We start from the raw sequence: 19,995 nt of genomic DNA, 5'->3' as shown, positions 1-19,995 counted from the left end.
CAATAGTTATTTAAGAAATAGGTGCAGAATTGAATTGGAATATACAAATCAATATGCAATAGATGAATGAATCTGCATATTATAGTAGTATATTAATTCATGAATATGACACAAATGCAAAGAAAGCAGCCTGTAGCCACCCAGACCATCACTAGGCAATTCTGAAATAAAACAAGTTTACCCTTGGCTCCCTACCATATCAATACTCAACATCTCTTCTTCAAGGCCTCTTTCTTTAGTCTGCTATCAATTTGCTGCTAACAATTAAGAAATTGGTAATAACTGGTATTCCAGGGACACATGTATTTAAGAAGACTTCTCCATGACCATTAAATAGGGGAAAGCAGTCTTTTTGCCAAAGGAAATGGAAAACTGGATATCCACATGCAACAAAATTAAGATGGACCCTTATCCTATACACATAAAAAGTTAAAATGGATCAAAGACCTGAACAATAAAACTTAAAAAAGAAAACAGAACAAAAGCTTCATAACATTAAACATGGCAAAATATGATCAAAAAAAGCCAACAAAGGAAAAATAAACTGGGCTATATCAAAATTAAAAATTGTGCAGCAAAGGACACAATCAACTGAGTAAAAGGGTAACCCACACAAGAGAAAATATTTTAAAATCACCTAATCTGATATTTAATATCCTGAATATATAAAGAATTCCTACAATTTAACAATAAAAAGAAACTGATTTTAAAATGGGCAAAGGATTTAGGGGCACCTGGATGATTCGGTCAGTTAAGTGCCCAACTCTTGATATCGGCTCAGGTCATGATCTTGTGGCCATGAGATTGAGCCCTGTGTTGGGCTCTGCACTGTGTGCGGAGCCTGCTTGGGATTCTCTCTTTCCATCTCTCTCTGTCCCTCCCCCATTCACTCACACACATGCACACTCTCAAAATAAACATTAAGAAAAAAATAAAAGGGGCAAAGGATTTAAATAGACATTTCTCAAAAAAAAAAAAAAATACAATGGCCAAGAAGCACGTGAAAAAATGCTCAGCATCACTATTCATTAAGGAAACGCAAATCAAAACCACAATGTGATACTATCTCGTATCTATTAGGAAGGCTACTATTAAAAAACAGAAGCTGGCGCGCCTGGGTGGCTCAGTTGGTTGAGTGTCCGACTTTGGCTCAGGTCATGATCTCGCGGTCTGTGAGTTCGAGCGCCACGTCGGGCTCTGTGCTGACAGCTCAGAGCCTGGAGCCTGTTTCGGATTCTGTGTCTCCCACTCTCTCTCTCTGCCCCTCCCCCGCTCATGCTCTGTCTCTCTTTCTGTCAAAAATAAACAAACATTAAAAAAAAAAAAAAACAGAAGGGGAACCTGGGTGGCTCAGTCGGTTAAGCGCCAGGCTTCGGCTCAGGTCATGATCTCACATTTCGTGGGTTCGAGCCCCACGTTGGGCTCTGTGCTTATAGCACAGAGCCAGGAGCCTGCTTTGGTTTGTGTGTCTCCCTCTCTCTCTGCCCCTCCCCTGCCCACACTCTGTCTCTCTCTCTCTCTCTCTCAAAAATAAACAAACATTAAAAAAAGTTGTTTTTTTTTTAAACCAGAAAGTGTTGGTGAGGATGTGGAGAAATTGAAACACTCGTACACTGCTGGTCTGTTGGTGACAATATACAATGGTGTAGCTATTATGGAAAACAATATGGTGGGTTCCTCAAAAAATTAAAAATAGGATTACTCTAGGATCCAGCATTTCCATTTCTGGGTATATACCCAAAAGAATTGAAAGCACAGCCCCAAAGAGTTATTTATACACCCATGTTCATAGCAGCATTATTCACCACAGCCAAAAGGTGGAAGCAACCCAAATGTCCACTGATAGATGAACGGATAAACAAAACGTTGTATATACATACAGTGGAATATAATTCAGACTTAAAAAGGAAGAGAATTCTGACAAACACTGCAGCATGGATGAACCTTAAGGACACTATGCTAAGTGACATAAGCCAGTAATAAAAAGAGAAACACTGTATGATTCCATTTTTATGAGGTATCTATAGTCAAAATCATGAAGAAAAAAGTAAAATGGGAGTTGCCAGGGGCTTGGGGGGAATAGGAATAGAGAGCTACAGTTTAATGGTACAGTTTCAGCTATAAACCAAAAAGCATTCTGGATAGTGGTGATGATTACACAACAACATGAATGTGCTTAGTGCTACTGAACTGTCCACATAAAAATGGTTAAAATGGTAAATTTTACACATGATTTTCCCACAATCAAAAATTTTTAAATGAAATTTCTAAGAATAAGCAAAGAAAAAAAAAAAGGACTTCTGACATTGGAAACATTCCATAGGCAGCTGGGATTACAGAGACCGGCAAGCTAACAGGGAAGAGGGCAGTACAACACTGGAAGAGAGGCTACTTCTCCAAGAAATCTATACAGCAGTATCTGGAACTTTTTCCTCAGAGAGGGCAGTGGGAAGGCATTTGTAGAACTAATTTACTAGGACCAAGTACTGTCCTTAACTAAGGACAATGAGTAAGTAAATGAAGTGCTAGCACGCAGTCACTAACACGACTTGACAATGCCTGCTTCAGTGTGCTCTTATTTGTCCTTAAATGGTAAAAGCTTTAATACCAGATAAACAGCTATTTACATAATACTTAAACAGAAAAATACAGCTGTTTTGAGGTTTTGGTTTGATTCAAACAGAGACCATCACTGTCTACAGCTCTCAGCCTGCTCAAGTTACAAGGGCAAAAGAGATTCTTGAATTTCATAAACCAAGGAAGTAGAATCTTCTCGACCTATCCAACACACTAGCCATGTTTTTGACTTTGAAAAAACTCATCAAGCTATTAAAAACAAAAATCAGACACCTGGGTGACAGACATTGTACCCTTGTGATAATTTCCAAGAAGCACAACTAATGGCTCTAGTCTATATACTCACTTGTAGGGACTCAAAACCAAACTGACAGTTTAATGTCCTAAGAGCACTGTGTGTATAAAATCTCTTTGAAAATATATAAGAATAAAATGTCAAGATAGCTCAACCAGGTATTATTCCTAACCTAACAGGACCCTTTTAAAAAACTTTTTAACCTGGCTCCCTCACCTTCATTATACAGAGACATTTTCCTATTACCAATTGTTTTCTGCTACAATAAAACAATTCCTGTTCTATAAGAGATACGGATCTTTTTTTTTAAGTATTTTTTTCTTTTTAAAAAATGTTTGTTGGGGCGCCTGGGCGGCTCAGTTGGTTAAATGTCTGACTTCAGCTCAGGTCATGATCTCACGGCTCGTGGGTTCAGGCCCTGCATTGGGCTCTGCGCTGACAGCTCAGAGCCTGGAGCCTGCTTCAGATTCTGTGTCTTCCTCTCTCTCTGCCCCTCCCCCACTCACACTCCCTCTCTCCCTCAAGAATAAACATAAAAAAAATTTCTAAAAAAAAAATGTTTATTTTTGAAAGCATACACAAGCATGAGTGGGGGAAGGGCAGGGAGAAAGGGGGAGAGAGATCCCAAGCAGGCCCCAAGCTGTCAGCACAGAGCCCAATGTGGGGCTCAATCTCACAAACCATAGTATCATGACCTGAGCTAAAATCAAAAGTTAGACACTTAAATGAATGAGCCAACCAGGTGCCCCAGGAGATACCATTTGATAAACACCAAAAAAATACAGAAATCAAAGAACTTTAATCCATCAAATAAAAGTGGCTACAACATACAAAGGCACTGTCTAAACAACAAATTATAGACTTGGGTACATAAACTTTTTCCAGAAGTGAGTCTGATCTTTCCACCTTTTCTTGAGAAATTTGCTACTACTCATCCAAGTCATGATTTGTGTTTATACACTGCTTTGTTACATTGTCAGTATTTGGTCTTGCTAGGTGTCCCTTTTCAAAAAGTTTTCTGTGCTCTCATGATAAAAGAACTACATGTTTACTGCAGAAAACTGAGAAAATAAAGGGAAGAGAAAATTATATTCTCATCATCTTTTTAAAAATTCACTCAACTGGTATCTTCTATTTCCTTCCTTTATTAAAATTTTTAACATTTAACTTTAAATTCTTTAAATTTAAACATACCACTAGTAATATTTTACAATTCCATAGTATTTATATTTTTTCCAAAGGGACCTTTACATTTACTATTTATCTTCACAACAATCTGGAGTAGGTAGGCCAAATACTAATTATTCTGCACACAGTTGCCTCCTAGTGTAGAAAGACTAAAGGCTGCATTGCTGGTTTGTGATGCAAAATCACACTTGTACAAAACTGTCATCCAACCTTCAGGGAGAAAATGAACAATACTACCAATACAATAAGCTTCTGAAGAGAACACTCATACTGGAAAAAAAAACCACTCATAATGAACTGAACCAGACAAATACAATTCAACAAAATAGATGCTTCGAATCCAGTACCTGTCTGGGTCAGATACAGTAGCTCCCAGACATGTATGGTACATATGTAAAGGACAGAGGAGGAAAATAGGTCTTACAACAAACAGATTCCATCTCGACTGCAAATGTAAGTAGCCCATATTCATAAGTAGAGATTCAGATACAGTATCAACTTTGTTAACTGGTTCTCTCATCTAGGTCACAAGCAGTCAGTGCTAGTTCATTTGTGGATAGTTGAACCTAACAAAGTCTAGTCTCTTGTAGTTTTTAAAAGGTACGTGATTTTATTTTATTTAATTTTTTTTTAAATGTTTTTTATTTATTTTTGAGACAGAGAGAGACAGAGCATGAACGGGAGAGGGGCAGAGAGAGAGGGAGACACAGAATCGGAAGCAGGCTCCAGGCTCTGAGCCATCAGCCCAGAGCCCGACGCGGGACTCGAACTCACGGACCGCGAGATCGTGACCTGAGCAGAAGTCGGACGCTTAACCGTCTGAGCCACCCAGGCGCCCCAAAGGTACGTGATTTTAAACGTCTATTCATTTAAGAAAAAAAGCTTTCAAAATGAAAGCATTTATATTATGCAACTGTCTATATATCCAGAAACAAGATGTGCCTATCCGCAGAAGTGGCTATCTAATAAAGAATTAACCTTACTCAAAAAGAGGTCTAGCCTTTAACCTTGGTTCCTGGGAGGTAATCTCTAAGCCACTGGAATGTCCTGTATGATCAATGTCTTTGTTTAGTAGCCAACTACGAGCCACTTCAAATAGTCTAACAAAGTGATTTATGATGGATACTTTGGGTCATGCATTGTTAACTTTCAGAGGACACTAAAGATCAGCCACATGGGTAGCCAACCATATCTGTATGACCAAACTCCAATAAAAACTCTGGACATTAAGGCTTGGGTAAACTTCCTTGGTTGACAGTATTTTGTGTGTACTGCCACTCATTGTTGCCAGAAGTTAGTGCTGTCCTAAGGCTTCAGTGAGAGAGGGCAACTGGAAGTTCCACCTGTGTGCCCCAAGTGCCTTCTCCCTCAGCTAGTTTTGATCTACATCTTTTACTGAGTAAATCATAACCATGAGTACAACAGCTTTCAAGAGTTCTAGTGAATTATTGAACCTGAGGGTGATCTTGGGGCTCCGCAAAATTGCGGTTGGTATCAGAAAGGAGAGTGGTCTTGAAACTCCTAAAGTTTGGAGTGTCAGAATGATGTTCAGTAGTCATTCTTTCTTCCTTTCTTTTAGTAATAGAACACTTCTCCCATTCCCCTAAGTGGGAAGCAGAGTTACCAATTGAGACTACATTTCCTAGGCTCCTTTAAAATCAGGAGTGGCCATGTGACTAAGTTCTGGCCAGTGAGATACAAGCAGAATAATATATATAAAAAAATATGTGCCATCTTCTCAAAGGAAGGTATTTACTCTTTTTCTGGTGTGCCCCTATGAAGTAATCTGGCTTCAACGTGAAATGAGAACAATACTTAAGGGGATTGCTAAGCAAGCAGAAGGAACCTGGGACCATGAATAACCTTAAAAAAAAAAAAAAAAAAAAAAAGGCAGTCCCTCACCCACTACAGACTGCCCACCTACTATTACAGGAAAGAGAAAAACTTCATTAGTGTTGTTTGTATCATTGTGTTTGTAAGTTTCTGTTACAGCAGCTAAGCCTGTACCCTAATGAATGTAAATACATTTTAACATTTTCATACTATGATTGAGAGTCAATACTTTAATAGACTACAGAGATAAAAAGAGAAAAACAAGATATATAAGAAAAATATTTGGATATATTAAAACTGAAAATGCATAACAAATATTTGTAACATCCCACTCTGAGACTGACCTTATTAAAAGGAAAGTTTCTATCCCACACAATTCAATATAACAAAGAATTTTCTCTCTTATCCTCTTTGTTATAACAACAAAAATACAAAAAGATGAATGATTTAACAAAATCAGTCATCTGAATACAAGTTGAAGGAGGTGTTCTAGAAGAATTACTAATAATTTTCCTCCCTGTAATTACAGATTTCCACAGAAAGGAAAGAAATGAAGACTGATATTTTAATAAAGCACAAAGAACTGCCTTCTCTGACTTTCCAGACTGCAGCAAAATTAACTGGTTTGTAAACACCTTCCCTCAATTTTTCTGACTTTCTGAACTCCAAATCATGTGGCCCAATTGCTTATTAAACAACTCCACTAGGATGTCTCACATGCATTTCAAGGTCAGCATGTCCAAAAGTCAGCCTCAAGCTACAAAGTAAAACAAAAGGAAGTTCTGGAGATAACATGACTTAAATTTTTTTTTTTTTTTTTTTTTTAACATTTATTCACTTCTGAGACAGAGAAAGACAGAGCACGAGCAGGGGAGGAGCAGAGACAGAGACACAGAATCCGAAGCAGGCTCCAGGCTCCGGGCTGTCAGCACAGAGCCTGACACAGGGCCCGAACTCACTGACCACAAGATCATAACCTGAGCTGAAATCGGACACTCAACCGACTGACCTACCAGCACTCCTGGAGATGACAGAATTTTTAAAAAGTCTAGAAGAAGGAATAAAAAGCCAGTGATCTTCACTAAGGAGAAGTGGTATATTCTCACAGGGAAGCCAAGTAATTATCCACAGAAAAGTTCAAGGTTGCAGTAAACCAAAGGCCAGAGTAGAAGCTCAGTAACAGGGACAGAACATAACCTCTCCAGATATGGAGGAGATAATATCAAAGAAATAGGGACTACATCTTCAGTATTTCTCATACTTCAGCATGGAGCAGAATATTTTGAAGGCCCAGTTAACACAGACTGCTGGGCCCCCACTCCAAAGTTTCTCATTCAGTAGGTCTGAAGTGGGGCCAGGAATCTCCATTTCTAAAAAGTTCCCAGGTAATGCTGATGTGGCTGGTCTGAGGCACACAAGAGGAGAAACACTGATTCTGCCTGCAGTGTATCTAGAGCGATAATTGCAAACAGAGACAACTAGAGGAGAAGTTCAAATGAGACAGTATACCAAGTAGAAAGTTGGTATAATGTACACTAAATAGAAAGAGTATCACAGTCCGAGGACTAAATGAGTAAACTCACCATATCAAGGTTTTTAGATTACAGGTAACAAGATCTCTCCTGTCCTGTTCCTTGCACTCCTCCTCTCCCCAAATTCTAGGTCTAATCTAACAGTTTACTCTACATTAATTGAACATTTACTGTAGTTTACAGTTTTCAAGGTAAATAAATAAAGTATAAACTGCAATCCAACATTATCTATTAGAGAAAAAAGATTTGTGTAAAACTACAATACAGGAGCACACATTAGAGGGAATGTCAAGAAGGAATAAATGCACAGAGAAAACAGCAATAAATCTCATGATGGAGACTACATCCAAGAAGGCTTCACTGAAGAGGTAGATATGCACTGAGAACAGTGAGTAGGATTTTAATGGGCAGAAGAGGGTGAGAGGGTATTTCAGGAAGAAGGAAATTCATGAGCAAAAACACAAAAGAAAAAAGATGTTTACGGCAACATTCTGGATTGACATATGGGTAGAGGTAGTGATAACTTATAAGGTAGTTGAAGAAATGTAACAGAAGGCTTTAAATATCATACTAACAAGTTTGAACCTTACTTTGTAAAAGTTAGGAAAGAAAGAGCAAATTTGTGTATGTAAATGCTGGAGGATAGGGATGGCTGCACACAGACAGGGAGAGGTTCTCCCCCCTGAGCCTAATCTACACCAAGATCTATAAACCTGGCTTTGCAAAAGTCCTCATCTTGTGTCTTCTATCCTTAAATGTATTAGATCTCCAAACTCAGAAGATATGCCAGCATACAATAATGACATACAACTAAAAACAAATTCCTCTGAATAACTGTAATTCAAAATTGTGGTCAAACTCACTCTTTTCCAGATCTGCTGGTTTCATCTGTTACAAATCTCTTTTCCCACAAATCCTTCTATTAAATGAAACTGTGAGTGAAAATAAAATAAAGGGAATAGAATGTTTAAGAAATCACCCCTTCTGTACTTTCTGGCCTTTTTTCCTTTGCTTCATGCCAAGAATTCCCAATCATATATAAAAAACAACAACAAAACCCACTAATTTTTAAGATAATACGACACTTCAAATAGTAGATGCTGCATTCCTCAGAAAACACTAGAATTCTTATTCAATTAAACAGTTTATTTATAACACTCCCTACCTTAATAGACTATTTCTGAACATTCAGTAAGTTCCAAGAGAATGTAATATAACCTTTTTTCCCCTTAGGTTTATTTCTTTTGAGAGAATGTATACGCAAAGGGGAGGGGCAGAGAGAGAGAGACAGGGAGAGGGAGAATCCCAAGCAGGCTTTACACTGTCTGCCCAGAGCCTGACGTGGGGCTTGATCTCACAAACCATGAGATCATGACCTGAGCCTAAATTGAGTTGGACACTTAAGCTACTGAGCCACCCAGGTGTCCAAGTATGTAATATAATCTTTAAATGGCAATCAGAAATAAGATTTTCTACTGGGCATAAACAATATGCAAAAGAATATTATCAATCTTCAACACTGTACCTGAACAGCTAGTAACTTCTACTCAAGAGCTAAAATTCAAAATGGCAATTAAGTTACTAAAACACTTTATGACACTAACAACCAATGGATACGTTATCAACACCTCCACCTAACAAAAATCTCACCTCATAGGTTTAGATTTTCTCTGACTTAACACTAATAACAACCTAAGTCTAAAATTACAAATTCAAAAATACCAAAAATGAGTATTTTCACAGCCAAAATTGCTGAGCTTATAAATACCAAAAAGCATGTAGTTTATAAACTTAACTACAATTTATGTTAGTATGAGACTCAAAAGAACATTGAGCCAGGTTTTAAATACAATTATATTGATAAAAGAATGTTTTAATTTTCAATAGAGAGCAATCTTTCAGGGATCCTGGGTGGTTCAGTCAGTTAAGCATCCAACTCAGGTCGTGATCTCGTGGTTGGTGAGTTTGAACCCTGGAGCCTACATCCTGCTTCGGATTCTGGGGTCTCCCTGTCTCTCTTCCCCTCCCTGGCTCACACTCTGGCGCTCTCTCTCAAAAATAAATAAACATTAAAAAAAATTTTTTTTAAAAAGAAAGCAATCTTTCTACATATGTAAATATATTCAAATACAACCTGTTACAATTTTTTAGTAATGGAGATCACTGGGCTACTGGCTACTACTACAGAGATATGTTCTAGTTTCAATGGTCACAAATGAGACAAATGTCTGTTCTCACTTCTTCAGCTATTATTGTATAATACAAATTCTGGCTGCCTTTGTCCCTGATTCATAGGACGGAGACTCTAAATCCTTGGAATTTCACAACTGATAGAGAGAAGTGTGTTTGTTATCCTTGTTGGGCCCCTAGGACATCTTTTATTATGAACATATAACTCCCAGTGGGCCTCTAGTTTCAGGAATAGGGTTGGCCATACTTAAAAGGCCAGTCAAGTGATTAAAGGATTGGGGTTTTGAGGCATATGATATCAGCCTAACATCCTGGAAGAGGAGGGGGCTGGAGACTGATTCACCATATGGCCAATTCAATCAATCATGCCTACGTAATAAAACTCCAATAAACTCTGGACATGGAGGCTTGGTTGAGTCTCCCTGGTTGGTAATCACATGTCAATGCGGCAAGAGGATAACATGTCCTGAAGAAATGGAAGCTTCATATCTGGGACCCTTGTAGACCTCTCTCTAGGTTGTGTCTTCATTTGTCTTGCCTTGATTTGTATCCTTAATAATAAAACTGTAATTTTAAGTACAGCACTTTCCTAAGTTCTAAGTTATTCCAGCAAATTATCAAATTTGAAGGGGTAGTAGGAACTCCCAAATTTGTAGCCAGTTGGTCACAAATACAAGTGGCCTGGAAGCCCTGGAGCTTGCAAATGGTATTTGAAGTGAGGAAAATCCAATGGACAATGCCCTTAACCTATGATGTCTACCCTAACTCTGGTGGTTAGTGCCAGAATCACACAGCTATACAACGGGACATACCATCTTACTTCTCTCTTTTAGGAAATGAATGAGAAAAAGCCAAGTGAAAGCACTTTTTAAGGCATAAAGCATTACAAAAAATAAAGGACATTTTTGGTTATGCTCTTAAACATACTAAAGAACAAACTGTTAGGGGAGCCTAACTGGTTCAGTCAGTTGAGTATCCTGACTCTTGATCTCAGCTTGGGTCTTGCTCTCAGGATTGGGAGTTCAAGCCCCACATTGGGCTTCATGCTGGTCGTAAGGCCTACTTAAGAAGAAGAAACTGTTAAAGTTTTTTTTAATTCAGGATTGTCCAATTTAATTTTTTTAAATACTTAAAATAATAGAACTTATTATAAGAAAAAATTCAGAACTCTGATGAAAAGCATTTAAAAGAGAATCATAATTTCAAACACATAATTAAGACTAATGCCTAAATGATAAAAATGTATTAAGTCCGTTTTTAGTAATCTCTAGTGTAGAAATGATGGGAGTTTAGAAAATGTAAGATTCAAGCTATTATTTTCTGACTAAATCTCCAAAAGCTCATTTTAGCCTTGGTTATGATCAGGAATGACTGAAGCCAATAAGCAACATTTTGGTTACTCAGACACTGGATTCAAGTAAAAATTATTCACATCACAATCAATTTTATTGCCTACCTCTAACCTTTCATTCAAGCATAAAGCCACGAAACCAGAATGGTCTTTAAAATATTACTCAAGCTATCCTACATGTATAGGCACCTACCTACTGGCATGAGAAAGCATACTTCTCTTTTTTTAATAAAAAAAAATTTTTTTTAATGTTTGTTTTATTTTTGAGAGAAAGTGCAAGCAGGGAAGGGGGGGGGAGAAAGAAAGAGAGAGAGAGAGAGAGAGGGAGGGAAGGAGACAGAATCTGAAGCAGGCTCCAGCCTCTAAGCCATCAGCACAGAGCCCAATGTGGGGCTGGAACTCCTGAACCGTAAGATCATGACCTGAGCCAAAACCAAGAGTCAGACACTTAACCGACTAAGCCACCCAAGGTGCCCTGAGAAAGCATACTTTCTATCACACTATAGACTACAAGTATTTTTTCTATTACTTCAAAGCCAATGATAAAAAAACAAAACCTCAAGGTATTAAATCACAAATTTATCAGAACATATTGTTCAATTCTCTATTCTCTTGAACATAAGATATTAAGCATACATTGGTCTCAAATACATTGGTCTAAACACACTGGGTGATTAAGGGAGGGCAGTTAAGAATAATTTAAAAAATGGCCTTCTAGTAAAAGCAACAGCAAAACAAAACCCCTAAGTTCTAGTACTATTTCTTCCTTTTTAAACATTTTTTAAAAGTTTATTTACTTGAGAGAGAGAGCACGTGTGTGCACAAGTGTCAGAGAGGCGGGGGGGGGGGGGGGGGGGGGGGAGAGAAAACCCCAAGGGGCTCGATTTCACAACCATTAGATCATGATCTGAGCAGACACCAAGAGTCGAACGCTTAACCGACTAAGCCAGCCAGGCACTCCTCTAGTACTATTTCTTCTCTTAATTGAATGACTCTTTGGGTCTCATTTTCTTCCAGAAGAATATAAGGAAAATGTAAGCTGCAAGGTTCATTCTAGCACCGGCATTCTGAATCTACTTAAGTTCTACTTAAGTGTTGAGAAGTCAACAAACTCATAATTTAGATATTCTTCAAATTTTAAAGTCTTTTTTTAAAATTTATGTTTTTTAAATTTATTTTTGAGAGAGAGAGAGACAGTGCAAGCAGGGGAGGGACAGAGAGGGAGACACAGAATCCGAAGACAAGCTCCAGGCTGAGCTAGCTGTCAGCACAGAGCCCAATGCAGGGCCTGAACCCACGAACTGTGAGATCATGACCTGAGCCGAAGGCAGACGCTTAACCGACTGAGTCACCCAGGCGCCCTTCAAATTTTAAAGTCTTGCAAGTATGTCAAAAATACTTAAAAGTTTATCATGGTGTAAAAACATTCTACCAATGTGTCCCTACCCTTTTTTTTTTTTTTTAGGTTTCAAGGCATTTTAATTGACTAAATGATACCCGCTTTACTTATTAAAAACAAAGATGGTGAAAATTTGCTCCATAATCAGCAGAAACTGATCTTTAATTTTTATTAAGTATTTACTTGCTACCTGAAATTTTAGCCTTAAGCAAATTTAAAGGTACAATGTTTTCTTAAACCTGATGCCTCGCATCTATCAAGCAAAACTTTTTCAAACTATTTACATAGGTGACCTTCCATGATGGACATGCTTTGACTTATTTGTAGCTCTGTAATAAGATGAGAAAAAAAATAATTTTGCCTATCATCAACCTATTAAAACGTTTCTCACTTACAGAACATTTAGGCATTTAAGTGTAATAGTTAAATCGAAAACAAAAAACAAAACTTAGCCACAAACAATGAAACTACTTGTAGTTATAGGAACACCACACACAAATAACATGGTAAAATATGATGGCAAATTTCCAAGTAGAAACCATGAGGTTTTTTTGGTGTTGTTTTTAGTTTGAGAGAGAGAGTAAGCACAGGTGGGAACCTTAAGCAGGCTCTATGCCCAGCACAAAGCCTGATGCAGCGCTTGATCCCGTGACCCTGGAATCATGACCTGAGCTGAATTAAAGAGTCAGACACTCAACTGACTGAGCCACCCAGGCACCCCCAGAAGCCATATTTTTATGTGCCTCAGAGAAAAGTAGTTATGACCTTGAGTTATGGACTCAGGTAGTAGACTGAAATCCTGAAATCCTTTCATAACTGTGTGACTGGCCCAAGGAACATTATCTAAATCTGTTTCTTTATAACTGTGCTACCTCAGAGTGGTTGTGAATACTGAATGAGGCAATGCACTCAGCAAAGAGCCTGACACATAGTAAATGTTCAATAAGTTAGCAATTATTATTAAATTTTGGAACAAATGTTACACAGAGAAGCAGTATTTTGAATTTTTTTCCTAAGTTTAAGGCCCACTGATAGGATCCTATTTGTTAAAGTTCAGAGTAAGAAAGAAGTATGTTCCTACAAAGAAGCACCTTAATTAAGATACGTGGACTGAGTAAAAATAACTGGTATCAAGCAAGTGCAGTTACTACAGGCAGAATCTTAGTTTCTAAGAACTCAAGTTGCATTAGCTCCAATCATCTATTATTACAAAGTTACTGTTTGTTAATTCTTTCCTCTCCATTTCTGTAAAATATTAAAGGAAAAACAAAATCCCACTATGAAAAGATGAACAGAAAGGGGAAAAAAAGATAAGAAGTAGAGTTGGGTCACTATAAGCTCTTGTCAAGAGCCAAACACAATGGGGGAGGGGAGGATCCGTAACAAAAAATAACAGAAATTGAATGCCAAAGATGATAAACACCCCTCTTTCCCAAATACTACAGGACTCATCCTTCAACTTGATCTTCCAGGATTTTCCATCTTGGGCCTCCAGCAAGTCCTTTCATCACCACAGTCCCATCTCCAGCAGAACTTCAAAAGGAAATATGTAAAAGCTACTCTGGTGGGCAGCTGCTGAGATAATCTCTCCTAGCATCTTCCACAGATCACAGAATGAAAAAGCTGACTTACACATTACAACCAATACTGGTCACCATCCTCAGCAGTTTATTTTTTAATCCATTCTAGACATTCACAAGATGTATTTATTTTAAAAATAAGTTTACAGGGGCACTTTGGTTGGCTCAGTTACGCGTCCAACTCCTGGTTTCAGCTAAGGTCATGATCTCAGTTTCATGAGTTCGAGCCCCATGTCAGGCTCTGTGCATTCTTCTTTCTCCCTCTCTCTTCCCTCTCTTACTCATGCTGTCTCTCTCAAATATATAAACTTAAAAAATAAAAAAAAATAAAAAGGAGTTCCATTAATACAACTTTGGTAGCCAAAAATACCAGCAAAAGTCATAAATATAAAATTAAATGATTGCACGTTTGTCTCATGCAAAAACAAAATGCTAAGTGAATGTTCCAAGCTAACATCAAATACTGTTCCTATAAACTATAAAATAATCTTGTTCTAAGTACTTGACATATATTAACTCAATTATTACTCAGCATAATCCTATAAGGTATATACAGTCTCCATCTCACAGATGAACAAACTGAGGCATCAAAGGATATTAACTTGCCCAAGACTACAGAATCAGTAAATGATAGGAGACAACATTCTGTCCCAAGCTGTCTGACTCCAGAGCCATGTTTAAATTAAGTATACCATTCATTCAACAAGTTCTTTTGAGCACCTACTATGTGCCAGGCACATTTCTGAGCACTGGGAACAGAGCTGTGAGAACAGTAAGACAAGGTCCCTGCCCTCTAGTGGGGGAGAGGCATTGGAGCAAACTGATAAATAAGTCAACAGTGTGACTTTCACCAAATAAATGCTATGAATAAAAAGCAAAATGAAAGAATCAAAAAGTGGTAGAAAGATCGGGGCTGGCTTGTATTTTAGGGATCAGGGAAGGCCTCTCTGAGGTGATGACATTTGATGAGCAAACAAAAGATGTAAAGGCAAGATAACCACCAGAAGCAAGGCGTGGCCCAACTAAGAGAACACCAAGTTTAACACTGGTAAGGTAGTAACAGTTTGGTTAGTTCAAGAAATGACAAAAGGACCAGGGAACTGGGGCACGGTGATGAAGAGTCGAGTCGTGGCAGCTGACAAGTCATGTAATGCCCTAAGGGTAAACAGGAAGCTTTCTCAGAGGATTTTGAGCCCAAGGATGACAACAGGACTTATGTCTTTAAAAAGACCATGGATTCTTAGGCGGGGATCAGTCAGGAAGAAAAACAAAACAGGGATACCAGGGAGGGCACTGTTAAAACAGTCTAAGGAAGAAATGAACTCATAGTGGATTTAGTACTGTTTGTAAGTAGATGAGACACTAAAGGAAGAGCACACAACCCCAATCGTTCCCAAAAAGGACTGTTTAAAATACGAGGGGCACCTGAGTGGCTAAGTGGGTTAAGGTTCCGACTTCGGCTCAGGTCATGATCTCGCGTTGCGGTTCGTGGGTATGAGCCCCATGTTGGACTCTACACTGACAGCTCGGAGCCTGGAGTCTGCTTTGGATTCTCTCTCTCCCTCTCTTCTCTCTCTCTGTCTCGCTCTCACTCTCTCTGTCCCTCCTCCACTCACACTGTCTCTCTCTCTCAAAATAAACACCTACTTATAAAGAAATAAATAATAAATAAAATATGCTTCCTCCCTTCATCCTTCATTCCTAACAACTTAGAAGATTCCTTTTTAATATCCAAGTTAATGCTTCAGTTGATGCTATATAAAAGAAAAAAAGGTTAATACATATTTCCTTCAATTAGAAGTACTGTTTAATGTAGTCTATTATGGATAATATGCCACATACACTTGTACATTCTTGAGAAGCAGAAAGAGATTTACTACTCTTTAGCTAAGGGTTGGTTCATTTATTCAGAGACAAGAAGTACCTATCCCCTCCTCTGATCAGTTCTCCTCTCATGCTTTGTTTCCAGCATTTCCTGGCTCATTCTAGATGGTGAATTGCAATAAAGAAGTATACCAAAGCAAGCAAGTATGTATGTATTTATTGAGCAGCACTGTATACCAGGTACTCACTAGATGCCTTACACTGAAAGACTCATTTAATCCTCAGCTACCTACGGTAAGAAATAACACGAGGAAATTCTATACGAGGGGAAAAAATCAGATAAGAGTAACTTAAACTGTCCAAAGTCACAGAGCTAATAAGCCAGAATTTACATCTACATCTAACTCTAAAGTTCTTATCTTTCCACCACAACAACTGCCAAAGAAAGGACTATCAGATGTATCATATGTAGTCTTCCCAATTTATTATTAATGACTAGCTTGTTGCTGGTGAGGACAGGGTTTCTCTCTCTCATGGAGAACTGAGTTTTGAAGTTGGGGTGGGGAAGATGGAGTCGTCCTACTTATTCAAATACTATTTTGAAAAATTATTTTCCACTTGAGGTATCATAAACATTAACCCTAAAAGAGTGATTCCTACGTTTTGGGGGGAGGGGGAAATCTTAAATATGTATTGTTTACAATAAAATGTGAGTAAAATTCTGACAAAAGACGAGTTTGGTACACACTGAAAGAGAAAAGAGAATATGGATAAAAAGATAATCACAACACATGTAGAATCTGAGTGGCAAATAAACAGCCTAAGAATTGAATGGAGATCTTCCTAGACCTGAAAAAAATTCCTGGAAAAGGAACTTTAGGTGAACCTCCCAGAGTCCACCACAGGAAACAGGGAGGGAACCACTTGCTAGCAGCACTTGCACCGTCTAAGACAAGGCTATGTGGGAAAGGAGAGATGGGAAGTCTGGAAAGCAGGTCGACCGTACCCCCACAGGATGGACTGCGGTGTACTGCTCCACAGCAAGAACCAAGGCTGTGGTGTGCCCAACCCTAACGAAGAAACGGCTAATTCCCCAAGACTAAAGTGCAGAGGCCACAGAGACCAGGCAGACACACGGAATGGAGAACTGTTACATAAAAGTCCTTAGAAGTTAGTTACAGGTCCTTTTATGGGATGTGGTAGTCCACTTTATTTTCACCTAAATGATACCATTTCTACTCTATACGTGACCTAAGAAGGCGTGAGAAACAGAAATAGTAAACTTAGACCATCCGCAAGTATTTTGTTTTAAACAAGGAGTGGTATATTAAGGTATTTCCTCACAGAGTGTTTAGGTAGGAAGAGCCGTTAAATATATAAGGAAAAGCCCTTTCGGTCCACACAGGGACTTAATCATTTTAACAGTGAGTGGAAGTGTGAAAAAGGGCACTTGTTAAGGACAGTTGGGGAAAGGTGCCCTGCGTATTAAGGAAACAGGGAACAAGGAAAACTAAGTGAATGAAAATTGTCTTCAGACAGTCCAACACCGATTTCGGGCCCCAATGCGGGAGAGGGGTGTCTGATATAGGGGTCACGGGAGGTGGGGGAGGGGATGGCCTGCGGCGGGGAACACAAGCGTCCGGCCCCAGCAGACATCCTGCGATGCCTGAAGAGCCGACGACCAAACGCGCGCATGAATGAATGGCGCGGGGATGAATGGCCGGCCCAGGCGCCGACGCAGGAAGGAGTTTGCGGCGCGGTGTGAGCGGGGCCGGGGGTGGCGTCCGTCGGTGGGACGCAGGGAGAACCGAGAGAAGGGCCGCCGTGCGAGACTCTTTGGCGCGGCGCGTCTGTGGGGCGGCCGTTTGCGGGAGGCAGGGTCGGCGGCCGCCGGCCGGCCGCGCCATGGCGGAGGGGGAAGGGGAGGTCACGCGTTACATAACCCGGCAGCTGCCGCGCTTGGGGACGCCGCGGGCCGCCCAGGCCGCGACAGGACGGCCTGCGGTGCCCGGGCTGGCGCGCCCTCCCCGGCCCCGCCTCAGGCTGTCCGCGTTCGGGCGGGTCTGCGGCGCCTCCGGGCGACGCGTGTCCGGTCCCACCCCTCCCCCACCCCCGCCGCCGGCCCGGGGGTCGCTCACCTTCCGCGTTGCCCCGGACCACCATGCCCGGGCACCGCTGCCTGCTCGGCCTCGAGGGCTCCGGTGCCCCTACCGCCGCCGCACAGTACCCTTGCAGGGGGCCGGGGGGAAGGGTCGCGGGAAGGAGTCACACCGCCGCGCCACGGCCCACGCTCGCCCCACGCTCACGGCGGCCGGCCCTGCGCGCGCTCCGCGGCTGCTCCCGCCCCTCCCCGACTCCCGCGGGCGCGCGCGCCGCAACTCCGCCCCGCCCCTCCCCCTCCACTGCTTGCGCGCTCCCTGGCTCCGCCCCCTCCGCTCTCCTCCTGCGCTGGCCTGCGGGGCGCGCTAGGCTGGCAAGCGACCGTCCCCGCCCCGGCTCGCATTCATCCCTGAGCGGCGCACGCGCCTGGCCCGCGCCCTGTCCCGGGCGACCCGGAACCGCGGGCGCAGCGCCTCGGAGCTCCGCGGTTGCCTGCCTGGCCACGCCCCGCCCTCCCGCCACCGCCCGCAGGGGGCAGCGCCTCTGCGGCACGTGACCGTCTTGCTAGCGGGGGCGGAGAGTCGTGCGGCGCGGGCCCGCCTTCCGCCGCGCGCAGCCTGCCCTACACCCCACAAGCTGCGGGTCTCCTACTCGGGTCGTCACGCCTGGGTCGCCTCGCCCGAGGAGGCGCTGCTCTCGCTTCAGCGAGTGCCCACCACCGCCCCGGTCCCGCGATGGACTTCCCACTCTGGGAGGAGACAAGTGCGGGGACTGACCATGCTTAAAATCCTGGCACTGTCTGAAGACGCGAGAAACACACGGTCCCCCTCCACAAGCAATTGATTTACAGTGACATCTAGCGGAGAAAGGGACACACACGAACTGACACTTTCCTATGTCAGGGAGCAACCGAGAATCATGGCCCACGTAGGGGGAATGAACACTGCGCCACGGGGTTTAAGTGATTCAGCTCCAGCTCCCACAGAGACGCAAACACCATTTCTTGTCCCATGAGTTCCCGCCCAGGATTGCACCTGGATATTTGTAAACCAACGGCGGTATCCCATCCCACGTGCAGCGCTGGGGTTATACGCGAAAGCAATTTTCTACTAATGTTAAAAAAAAAAATTCATACATTTTGTATGCTTAAATACAATTTTAATTGAGGGCCTTCCGGCAAAAGACAATTGTTCCATAAGGACCATTTTCCCACCCCCTTTTGGCTGTGTCGCTTTGCCAAGAGGTCCCACATTGCTATTATAATAGGCTTTATTGTTGGAATGAACAAACATGAAGCGAACCTCTGTGCAAAGGCTCAACACTTTTTTTCCTTATTCCCTCACCTCAGATAATTCGAAGAGTTTGCATGTACTTAGGAAACAGCACTCTTTTGAAGACTGATTTTGCAGAGCTGAGACTTGTTTACTGGTAGTTCAGAGGATATTCGAATGACTTGTTTCTTTTATTCAAGCCTTTTTGGGTTTTGCCATTTTATAGACTTGTAGATGCACTTCAACTTCGGTGTTCTTGTCTCTGACCCAGCAAAAGCAGGGTGCATGTTTTTCTGAGACGTCATAATTTAATACATTGGCGTAATTTCAGAGGGCTCACAATTAGCTGCTCACTGCAACTAAGGGTATCCTCATCTGCTGAGATCCCACATAAAAACAATGGTAAGCCCTTATTAATTTTTTTTAAATGTGTATCTCTAAATGGCAGCATTCTGTTAACAAGAAATGACAAAACTCGATTTTCAAATTGGAAAATAACCTGGAAACTCTACAGGAAATGTACCATTTATTTCAATTGCAATTTTCTCTATTAAAAGATTTTTTTTTTTTGTATTTTCTCAAGAAAGAAACACAAACATGGAGCAGCTAACTGACCTTGGCAACACCTCTATAGAATATAGTAAGATAGTATGACTGCATTTTAGTGCTATTAGAAAGCCTCTGATAAGGAAGAAAAAAAATACCATTCCTCTTTAGATAAAAAAGGACAAAAAGATGAAGAGTACATGAATAAAATGTATACAAACTCTAAAATCCTTCATACAACCTTTCCAGGGTTTTTTTTTTGCCCATTCTAGAATATTCTGTTATGCTATCCCATAATATATTACACAA

General features: G+C 40.9%; 1 protein-coding gene across 6 annotated transcripts in view; it reads right to left on the bottom strand.

The window, feature by feature from the left end:
* REV1 (REV1 DNA directed polymerase) overlaps positions 1–18,137 on the bottom strand; it is a 92,128-nt gene extending 73,991 nt beyond the window's left edge. For 3 of the 6 annotated variants that reach the window (XM_053890595.1, XM_053890597.1, XM_053890596.1), the window contains exon 1: positions 17,908–18,132. The gene's annotated coding sequence lies outside the window, so the exon portion shown is untranslated. Of the gene's footprint in view, positions 1–17,907 lie in introns of all 6 variants that reach the window. The other 3 variants (XM_053890593.1, XM_053890594.1, XR_008417814.1) reach the window with 2 other exon arrangements.
* Positions 18,138–19,995: the final 1,858 nt, after the last annotated feature.

The sequence above is a fragment of the Panthera pardus genome, unplaced genomic scaffold (genome assembly GCF_024362965.1).
Source record: "Panthera pardus isolate Hobbes unplaced genomic scaffold, ASM2436296v1 HiC_scaffold_25, whole genome shotgun sequence".
Lineage (NCBI taxonomy): Eukaryota > Metazoa > Chordata > Mammalia > Carnivora > Felidae > Panthera > Panthera pardus.
This window is presented reverse-complemented; position numbering and strand designations above follow the sequence as displayed.